Raw genomic sequence first — 12,204 nt, 5'->3', positions numbered from 1 at the left:
AGGCAGACAGTCCAAACCTTGTGTTTCCCTGCAAGGGGAATGTAAACAAAACAGGCTCCTTTGTTCACAGAAATCCCAGCAATGTTTATCAGTTTTTGCTTTGTCAAAGAACCACTCCTCACACTAAAATGTAAACCACAGTGTAAAAGTGTAAAAACACAAGGCAGCTAGTGTTTACAGGGTATTTTACTGTATTGTAGTCTTTGATGTTGGTGTTGAAGGATGATGTTAGAATGTCACGTCTCTGCTCTGACTTAAAAGTAATCGGACGAGTCACTGGAGGAGTCTATTTGATTGACTCAGAGTCTGCATGACTGACAGCAGAGCTGTAATTCCCATGGCAAGAATTGGATGAAACATCTTCAGGGTGACAAAGTAAACAGTTTGTGAAGAGGGAAGGCCTTTGACAGACCTGAGCAGACTGGTAGGGTGAAGGCTGTGTGCCAGCACGTTCTATCCCTGCAGGTTCGTACTATACTTGACACTGATGCCACAACCATGCTGCTAAACCAAATCACAGCGAGGCCCTCCACCAGTAGACTGCTGATGAAGGGCAACCATCTCTGCCTGGATTGAGTTCACAGGCAACATTTATTTTTCAAGTTACAAAAGACCACATATTTTTTTCTCATAGGATTTGGGAACATTTTACTGATACATTCAGTATCAACACTTTGTATCAACTTGCCAGATAAGCTATGTAGATTTATTGCATTTACTATAAATATGGATCAAAACGTAATACGGGCAGCATTACTGCTTACTTTTCTGAGTTTTAAGAAATTTTATTCTACATCATTCAAACATTTTCAACAGTTTCAACTGGTAACCCCTCTAAAAGTGAGTGACGCTTACTCTTCACACAATAGTGTAATTTAAGGTAATGTTGATATTTACAAATTATTCGTGGAAGAAGCCAAGGCTGCACAGCAACATCAAAAGTTGTAAATAATTCTCTAGAGGTGAAAAACGTTTTATGTCTTTACTCAGAATCACATAGTATGCCTTATTTTATACCTGTCAGACTTACTGTATAGTTAAAGTATTGGCCTAAATTAAATAAAAAAATTAAAAAAAACATTACAAACAGAAACACAGTTCATTTGTATATTAGACACATTTCAAATGTAAAATATTGAAAAGAATTTCACTTTCTTTACATTATCCCTTCACAGTCTTTTCTCAGCCTGGCACAAGAAACCAGGTTTTTCAGTCACCAGCTGCCCTCGGCTGCATCACACCACATCAGCGACATCAACGTTTTCCCCACCATGTGTGGCTGGCTCTTCAGGATTTAGCCAGATGGCAGCTCATCTCTTCCAAGCCTCTTAAAACTTCTTAAGACACAGGCCATGAGCTCCAGGAAACCACAGACCAACCTTGCTGGACTTCTATTGCCAGACTGTAATCCCCCCCCCCCACACACACACACACACACACAACGCTGTCTCCACGGTATTAGCATGTCATCAGGTCCTCATGAGCCACACACACCGTCTAGGAAATGTGCAGTGCCCTTGGCTGTTGCTATGCCCACTCTGTGGCCTGGCTTACCTGGAGTCGAACCTTAAAGGGACAGTATGTGAGTGTGATCTGTAATTTGCTGCTAAACATAAACATATTTTTCTTCCCATTTCTTTGTTGCATGTTGCGTGTTTCTTTACTGAAGTTTGACTTTAGTCAGGGGTGTTATTACAAGTCATGCCAACTACAACGTTTTTCTTCACCTGCTGCTGCAGCCAAGAACATGAAACACATCACTTCCTGTTCACCAGGGGATTTTTCCTGTGAAAGAGCTACGTAAAAGTGTGTGCTTAGACCAGCAGATTTTCATGAAATGGGTGTACTTTGTGCGAACAGGTTTCTCTATATAAAAAAAATTTCTGATGAAGAGACTCATGTTGCTGTGTTAGAAAGCAAACTCAGCAGTTATCTTTGGCGATTTCTCTCGCAGTGTCAGTTTTTGTCTGTGGGCTCAATCAAAAAGCCTTTAGTTGCCTTTACTTTATTTACTTCGGTGCCATATATCCACGCGACACAACGTGCACTGCGATTACGCCACAGAATGTTGTGTACTATATCTGACTTGTGCCACGCCCAGATGATTAAAAGCAATATTGTGTCCTAAAAAAACACACACACAGTCTGACTCAAGGACACATAAAAGCAAACATACATACTGTAAGCACACACACACACACACACACACACACACACACACACACACACACACACACACACACACACAAACATTTCCCAGAAAGCACACATACAAACTAAAACAAGATGCCACCTCTGTATCAAATGTGAACTGTTCATAAACACAAAAAGGGGACATTGTTTTTCTCTGTTATGGGACTGAAGAAAACACGTGCTGGAGGCATTTTCGTCACAGAACAGACAAACTAAATCAAAACAACATTGTTGAGCTGAAGGATGGGACACAGATTTAATCAAAACGTCAAAAGTGTGTGTGTGTGTGTGTGTGTGTGTGTGTGTGTGTGTTTGAGTGTGTGTGTGCCTGTGAGCATGTGTGTGTGCTCACACATACACTTACATGTGTGTGAAAGTATGTGATGGCAAACATGCCAGTGACATTCTTGCAGTGACCTTTGACCTTCCTTTGTCGGTCTTTTCTTGTTTTTGAGTAGGCCTCTGCAGATGAGTCATGTTTGTCCCTGAGCACCTGATTGTCAAGGTCAGACAGAAATAATCTTAAATCAGTGTGGCTTTTCAGTAATTTACATTTTAGCGGCTAATGCTGCTGATGCGGCACTACAGGCTGCTTAAAACAAGCGATAGGAAACATCTCCCGGTCCTGTTTGATTCAGACCCGTCGTGTTGTTGTGACAACCGCCATGTTTGAGAGACGCCACTCCATCTGCCCTGTGGGTTATCGGTGTGGACGATTTGGCTTCCTACACTACCTCGCTCTCAAGTTAATGTTCATAAAAGCTCTATTTGGCCACTGCTCAGCCCACAACAATGTGCAGTAATCATTTTATTGTTGCATGAATAGCCTGTTCCTGGTGAAAATGTCTAATTCAAGAGCTTAACTTCACAAAAAGATGACAGCCGTGTCAGATGACATTGACCTTGAGAAAATTAGTACTGAATGAAAGGAAAAACGATTGAAACTATCAGCTGTTGCGAGGTTTCTGCTTAGAAAGTGGTCTAAGTCTTGTGAATGCAAAGTAAGATTGTGTTATATAAGTCTTGAACAACTGCCATTTAACTTTTCCTGTGCAGTCAAGTCAGGTTTGTCCTTTTTAAATATATTTTCTCTTCCTTTTGTGTCCACACATTTCTTACTCTGTCTTTTGCTATTTCTCTTTCAGTCAGTGTACCTAACAAGTCTGGCTTTTTTCTTCCCCCTCTCTGTCTCTGTCCTCTTTTCTCTCTCCATTCTCAAAGTTCTGTGTTTTCCATCCTGTGTCTCAGATCCTGTGTACCAGAGTTTTCATCACAGTCACAACAACAACAGGCTGTGTGTGTGTGTGTGTGCACACGTGTGTGTGTCCAAGTTTCCACACAGGACGACAAAGGGAGAGTGGCAGTTTCACAGAGCAAGCCTTCGTCATTTCCTTCCCGTTTCCTTCACTTCATTCTCCGCTCCCCTGCTGCAAACTGCCCCCTCTTTCCTCCACCTGGAAACACACATACGCACACGCACGCACACAAACACACACACACACACACACACACACACACACACACACACACACACACACACACACACACACACACACACACACACACACGTGAGACTGTAACAGAAATAATTTGTATGTAGGAAAATATTTGTGAATATGAATAATTGTGAGTTATGTTCATGAGTGGACACTTGCTGGGCTGAATTACTTTAATTTTATAGTCATGAGAATCCTGTGGATGCACCTGCATTGTTTCTGCTTGCTTTTGTGAGTGTTCAAAGGTATGTGCATGAAAAATTTTGTGAGCTCATTTGTTTAGTTTGTCAGATTCTTTGTGTGTGTGCATGTGCGTGCGTCTCAAGAGTCGGTGGTAAAATGTGGACTGAATACAATAGTTTTTGTGCACTTTATAATATTTTGAGCATATGTGTGTCCCTGTTTGTATACACAGTATAAGCACTCATGTGGTGCATGTACAACTGCTTATATTTGAGCACATTTGTGAGTCGTTAATAATTTCTCAGGTATGGTCAGTGAGTTCATGAATCAGCATATAGTTGTGGATTACACAGCAATGCAGTCTGTCAGGTGCAGCAGGTTATTAAAATGGGAGTCAGCAGGTCTGAACAGAGACTTCTCTGTAATATTATATCAATAACAACTGAGAGGGGTGCTCTTTAATGTGAATAATGGCACCATGGTGACATGGGGTTGGCTGAGAGATGCCGTCAGCATCAGCAAAGTACCTTTCAACAATAACCCTCCGGTGTGATTTTACTCTGAACTCATATTATACACATATATGCATGCAACTATTTCCATTGCATGTGTAGGTAATGGGTTTATGACAAAGCCAATAAAACATGTCCAGCTCTGCTTGATGCGAGAGATCAGCAGGTTCTGAACCTGTCTGACAATCAGTTCGCTAAGCCCACATACATGCTACAAGGTGCCTATTAGATGTGGGAAAGCAGAGGCTTGCAGTGCGCTAGACTGGATACAGAGGATAAGCACATCGCTCTGTAATCTTTCAGCTTATGAAAATGAAATTGACAGATACCATTGTTTGCTCTAGTAAGCAAATCATACTAACTCTGTGCGACAGGAATGCTCCCAGTCAGGATTCTTGTGTTTAAATGGCATTGTACTTAATGTGCGTGTAAGTGAGTGTGTGTGTGTGTGTGTGTGTGCGCGCGTGTGTGTGTATCTCACAAAGGGTGAAAGGGACATAGCTATTATGAACATTTATGAGCTTGCTTTGTCAAAAGAGTCTAGCACAAGCCAACCACAAATTTAACAACCTGCATTAACCTCTGAAACTGCAAAAACACAGAACGCTGCTGTTCTTCACATAATTCTGACTTTAAAACATAGCAGCTTGTTATATAACTGTTATACGTGTTCAATCTTAAACAGAGTGGTTAGGGTTAGGGAGAGATTGTTGATTTGGTCAAATATTGAAAATCAACACCAGTGTAAGGCACAACACAGGACAAGTCTCAATCCATGTTCCTCTGCAGTGGTTAAAACTAATTTGCTGGCAAAACAGCATTAAAGGGCACCACTTTGGCTAAGGAGTCAAGACAAGAACCATGAAGTGCCACATCCCTAGTTTGAGTGCAACTGGAGACCTATTATCGTTCTCTCCCTCATTTTAAGGCTTAAAATGCTCTGCAATGACCAGATTTGTAAAAGGGGCATAAGAAACTGAGAGCATGAGAAACTTAAGTCCTCCAGGAGACGTGGCGATGTTCAGGTTGGAGGGAATGGGGGCAGAGGTGGATTCCTCTGGGTCTTATTCCCGTTTGTCGCCAGGAGAGTCACGTGCGTCCACTCGCCCATCTAACCTGTTCACCTCGACACAGCACAGCAGACTGGAATGCCGCTCATATCTGGCCTCTCTGAAGATTTTGGCATTCCTCCAGTAGCTTGAGAGAAAAGGAGATGAAAGAAGAAAAAAAAATGAGAACAAGTTCAAAGAGAGGGAGGAGAGAGAAGAAGGTAGAGACTGGAGGGGGTGAGGAGAAAGTGACTGATACACAGAGAAACATAAGTTAAAGGATCGTCATGTCTTCTCTGTTTCTCTGTATCTGTGTCTCTGTAGTTATGTTTTTTAATTCTGTTGTTCCATTCATTAGGATATTTTATAGAAATCAATACAAAAGTGAGAACACAGTTTACTGTGAAATGCTGCTTACAAATTCTTTTGTTTAGTGACAGATGGGTGCAATCATTAATTCCCAGGCTTCATAGAAATAATGCTGACAGGTTATAAATGTAAATCATTCAAATTGGACAGAGACGAAGACAAACTGGAGCCACAAAACCATGTGGAAAATCCAAGTAAATGTATTTCTACATATTGTACATTGAGAAAAACATTCATACATATTACCAGGGTTTATTGTATACTGTGCATGTGGAGGGCAAAGAAATGCAATATATTTGTGAAGCTGTGAGGCTTCTTACTTTACTTTTAGTTGGAGCTTCCTGCACGTTGTCACCCTCTGCAGCAGTGAAAGATCAACAGAGGAGACGGCGAAAAGGTTGTGTAGAAATCTCTGTATTTGAATAATGCTGCAGCCAGCTAGTGTGACGCCGGTGGGCCTCATACTTGATTTCAACATGTGAAAAATATAAACGTGGTGTGAAATGTGTCACTTTCTCTGTTTCTCTTTTTATTTATAATGCGCTTTATATTTGACGGTACAATGGCTTTGTGTGTTTTATGGTGCTATGCCAGACTAACAGCAAAATTAAAAAAAACACTCTGTTGGGTCAGGGTTAGGGTTAAGGTTAGGTTAGGGTTGATTACATTTTTTTTTTTACGCTCACTCTCGGCAAATTGTTTCAGTCTTATCTGCTGAGGTTTTGAAATATTTGCTGCTGAGCATTGTCCCGCCACCCCAATACAATGCAGATAACCACAATTTAATTTGTTCTCCCACAAAGTTATGCTGGTTTTAGTTAAACACCACGTTTTATCTTTGTTTTGAGTCTATGAGTCCCAAAACTACTAACTAACTACTAGCAGCAGTCTGAGAACATGCCACATTTGATTTAGTTTGAAGTAGTTGGTAGTTTGAAGTAATATCCAATCTCAGAACAGGAGCAAAATGAAATGTCCACTCAAAAGCGAGACTCTTTCAAGCTTCAGTTAGACAGTCATTGTCTGTGTTACAGACGCACCAGATAGAAAATCAAACCAATGAATGTAATGGGTTTGTATAATCCTCTGCCTATATAATCTGTACATAGCAGAGCTAAGAGGATTCCACTGGAGATCGTTACTGTCATTTCTTCTCAAGCCATTTCCAGTGATGTAGCTGATAATTGTAATTGACAAGTAAATTGAAAAATTATGCACCAGCATGTGACTTTAATAGCGGCATTTGGCAACAAAAAGAGTCATTGTGCATGACAAACTACATTAGCAACAGTGACATTTAGCTGAAAAGGGCTGTGATGCATCAAATAAGGGAAGCAGATTGTACTATTGATATTACCCATGGAAACTCCACCACGATGGTGACATGTTGTTATGACTTTTTCAAATGCGAACATCTGCAGCAGTTTGGCGAAATAGTTCACAAGCTATCAGGAAGAAACCCTGGAGATTTAGTCTGCTGAAACACAATCTAACAGCACAGGCACGGCATGACTTTGATTAGGTTTTCAAGGAATGTCCTGAATCGTTATTGACAGTTTTAGTCACTTGCCAAATTCCTCACATTTTTTCCCTTCTTTTTACATCCTTTCTTTCTCTATCTAACCTGAAATAGAGAGAGTCGGGGATGAATGAAAGGAGAAAATACAGAAGGTGAAAGTAGGTCAGAAAAGCCTTCCTCTGTCAGTGTTGCATATGCATCAACACAATTAAAAACAGCTCCAGCGACAGTAACAGTAACCTGGTGGGATGAGATCCAGCTCAGACACCGTGTGAGTGTTCTCCCTTGAGAACGAGGGTTTTTGCTGCTGTCAGTGGTCTAGTGAGACACACACGTTCGCACGATGGATAAACACTTCTGGGTGTAAAGAATCGAGTGACAAAGACACAGAGTGCATGTGTTACAGGTACAAATGTGTGTGAGTATGCTTTCAGTGCATTTTTGTGTGAATATTATTATCATGGATTATTCTATTTAATGGATTCCTAAACAGTTTTTATTAAAGAAGGCATGTTAAGAGTAAAATGTATATGATTTTCTATGATGATGAAAAAAAACACTTGGTGGAAAATTCATCATCAAGGTTATTTTTCAGAATGGTTAAATTTATCAGTGGCTTGAGTCCAAAAACAATAACTGAGGCCTTGGATGCACATAAAGCTAAAAGTGTTTTGTGTGTGTGTCTGTGTGTGTGTGCCTGTGTGCATGCGTGTGTGGAGGGGGTGTGTCACGCATGTTTACTGAAAGAGAAAGAATGTGTGTGAGAATGTGCGAGTTTGTTTTGCATATGTCTGAGCGGTGTGTGTCTTCAGCTCTTTGTTGCTGTGCAGAGGCTGCCTGTCTGCCCGCATAACAGAAACTCTCTTATCTCTGCCGCTGGATGGGAAACATGGGTTTACAGCATTTGTGTTGCAAAAGCCAGAGCTCAGCGCTGGGGAACACACAAAGCCGACTCGACCCAGTACACAAGCATGTGGTTAAAAATAGAAACCCTACACATTGTATCTGAAGCTGAGCTTCTGCCTTTTTGGCTGCTGTGTGGGAAAAAAAAGTGAGGGTCAGGGTTGTGGTTGTGGAGCTTATTAAAGATTGTGTGGGTGTGAGGGTGATTCCCTCTGTGTTTTCTCTGTCTGTGTCTCCACTTTCACTCACAAGCCACAGGGTAGCATGCGTCGTAACATGCCTAGACTCATCCATAATGTATGGTCATTGTTTTACACAGTACAGGCGTCTCACTACTGAACAAGAACAGCATAATATGTTATATGCACTAAAATTCAATTGTAAATAGATTGCATATAACACACACACACACACACACACACACACACACACACACACACACACAGCTGTGGAGCTGTCATGACAGTTCCTAACCATCAAGAACAATTTGGGGTTCAGTTTCTTGCACAATCACACTTCAGCATGACCATCAAGCCTGAGGTCACTAGAAAACCCTTTCTACCTCCTGAGCAACAGCCGACCCAAGAGACTGCTGCAAAAGGAATCTAACACAGCAGACAGTTAGGGTGAAGTAGAGTGAAAGTTATACAATGACTTCTCTTTATTTGTACATTATTGTGTAAAAGCAACAACACACATGATTCCGCATGTTTTCAAGACTGAACAGATTAGGATTTTATGGTTGAAAGAGTTACAACACTATAAGGTTATAGTAATCCCATAACAATTCTATAAATACATAGTAATCCTGTAGTTTGTATAGAAAAATGCATAATTCCCCCTTCACACCAATACTGAGCACATGTGGTTGGGAGAAGGATAGAAGAAGCCAGGATTTCACATTTACTGCATTGAGCTACAATGTCAGCATTGACATGTACATGGAAATCTGATATGTTGAATAACATTTTTGCCTTTAACAGGCAGTCAAATATTAAGAAAGGCTTGAAATAAGAGTCAGCAAGTGTCAGACAATCATAAAACCTTAAGAATGTGAGTTAAGTCAGCGAAGCCAACAGAACAAGAAAATGTTGGCAGTGCTGGTTCAGATTGCTGTATAAAGATAAATTCAGTGCCTACTCCTTATTGCATAATATCTGGATAAAAAAAAGTCCCCCAGACTTTCCAAAAACTCAAACATTTACTGTAACTTGAGCTTTCACTCAGAGCTGTCAAAACTTTCAGACTTTCTGTGGGTATTCTGAGAGAGATGGAGCTGGAGGACCTGTCACTCAAGATATTTAGGATTTGAGTTGCGCGCACTTTACAGACATCACGGATATGATTTCTAATCAGGTGACAGCACCCTTTCAAAACACAGAACTCCCACAGCCACTCAGAGCTGCCGTGAAATGAAATTGCCTGGTGCTGAGTTACAGTTTTTGAAGTGATAATAGGTGACATACATTATATGGGTATAAAGCTTTAAAAGAAACTAATAAGAGCACACAAATGTATGTATAATGTTTATATAATGTATTGCACGTGTATTATGAACAATGAGTGAAAACTAAAAAAAAAAAGATCATATTGAAGGAAACACTTCATATGTTACATCATGTAAATAATGATAATAAATAACATTAATAATATTGTCTTATTTGGAGTATTATCAATGTCTGCATTATTTTATTTGTAAATAAGTATCTATACACATATCATCGGTGTGTGTGTGTGTGTGTGTGTGTGTGTGTGCATACCTGGTTTTGCATTCTATACCTTCAGTAGTTGGTAGCAGATCAGGGATTTTTCTTGTATTTCTCATGCAACTGTGACTTAATTTGTGTATGTATTTATGTGTGTGTGTGGGTGTGTGTCTGTGTGTGTGTGTGTCTCATTCCTGGATGCTTGTCCTCTCAGTTCTTCTTTTTACAGAATAGAAATGTTCAAACACTGCAGCCTCCTGGGTCTGAGGTGACACATTCACAAAGCTGTGATTTATCCAGAGTTGGATTTATCACTTGGCATCTGTGTGTGTGTGTGTGTGTGTGTGTGTGTGTGTGTGTGTGTGTGTGTCTGGTTGTGTGTGTGTGAGTGTGTTTTCTGTGTGTGTGTGTGTGGGTGTGTCTGCGTGTGTGTTTGAGTGTGTGACTGAGACAAACAGGGACATAAAAAATGATGCAGATGGGGGGACAGAGACAAAGCCTTGTGTTCACAAACACATAAAGATTTAGATAAAATGGTCAAATATGCACACACACACACACACACACACACACACAAAAGCTGTCTGGCATACACACACAGGAAGTGTGATGGATGAACAGGCGTCATGGCGGAAGGCAGTGGGGCCAGAACAGACTGCTGCACTGAAATGTTTTCCTTGATTCAGTGACCTGCACTCCTCAACCTCCCACATCACCTTTGACCCTCCTCCAAATATAGAGTGAGGACATTTTCCTTTCGGCTGTTTTCACCGGCATTCCCTGCATAAAGGCTCTGTAGCGCCGTTCTTGTCATGTCCTCAGTTCTTGCAGTTGTAGAGTATTAGCATCAAATATCTATGAAACAAATCTGGAAAATGTTTACTTTTATGGGTGCTGTAATTTTCCAAAACTAAATTTCTGGGGATAACTGTGTAATCTTGTGCAAACTTTTCTGAGATTTTCTGAGACAATGAGGAAGTTAATCTCCATATTTGTTGAATGTTATATGTTTTTGCATTCAAGCTGACCCGCTGAATTCTTTTCTGAGAAAGTATTAGAACTATAAAATAAAAACCCTAACAATGGGGGCAAATTTGAGGACAAACCAAATAGATCTGAATTTGATTCACTTTAGCTAAGAAACAGGAAATGGATGATCATGTTTCCTAAGTGTGATTTGAGTCTAAATGGAAACTCACTAAACTTTAACACCGTGCTCTATTGTAAAAGTTGAGCGCTTCGCTTCATAGATCGAGAGGACAAAAATAGCTATCACAGTGCTGTAAACAGGAAATGAGACAGAGGTTCCATCTAAGTGTGTTCTTAGCAAGTGTGTGTGTGTGTGTGTGTGTGTTTAGCTCTCTCTGCCCTGGTGCCACCTCTATCTTTATTCATCACAGTTCATTCAGCACCGCTCACACACTCAATGCACTAACTCAGTGGACTGTGTTGGACTGTGTTTGCATCTGAGACACTGTCTGTGTGTCTGTGTGTGTCTGTGTCTTGACCTCCCCCCTGCCAACAGGGTCAGCTGACCTCACACACACTCAGGACTGCAGCGTCAGCTGGAGGCGGCGCCATACTCTTCGGAAATTTAAAAAGCGAACTTCCACCAACGCATTGTGCTGCGAGGACTTGGTACAGTCAACAAGATAAGACAATGGCTCTGGGAGATAATTAACTGTTTTTCAGGATGATTACAAAGAACACCTCTGAAAATATTTGGGGAAAAAAGAGCTGAGAATCTTGGAGAGCAGCCAGCAGGGAAGTACGAAGGAGCTCCAAGCACTGGCCTCCCCTGTTTACTTTAATCACTTAGCTGACAGTCTTATTCACGGTCATTTACAAAGAGCGCGAATACATTCCAGCTCCGTTATCATGTCTGACACGAAGACTAACAAATGAACAGATGATGCAGTCTGCCCTCCAAAAGCTGAAATGATACAATCCATCAAATTTAGTCCAAATGTGAGTGAACAAGCGCAGACAAAATGGTCCACCTATCAAGCTAAAAAGGCAGAAGACATATTTTTATTAGCCAGATAAGTACATTTCATATATAGACGGTAATAAAGATAATAACATTTGACTCAGAGCTTCAGAGAATAGCCACTGGAAAATTAGGTTAAACATATTACAGCTCCACTTTTTGGTCTTCATTGGTCAAATTAGCTGATTTTTGTTAATATTTTGCGCAACTTGCGTCCATGTGCATATTTAATCATTTTTCTAACACACATACACATGGCACAAAGCACTCTTATTATGGTCTCT

This window comes from Pempheris klunzingeri, chromosome 6, assembly GCF_042242105.1.
Source record: "Pempheris klunzingeri isolate RE-2024b chromosome 6, fPemKlu1.hap1, whole genome shotgun sequence".
Lineage (NCBI taxonomy): Eukaryota > Metazoa > Chordata > Actinopteri > Acropomatiformes > Pempheridae > Pempheris > Pempheris klunzingeri.
Note: the sequence above shows the minus strand (reverse complement) of the source record.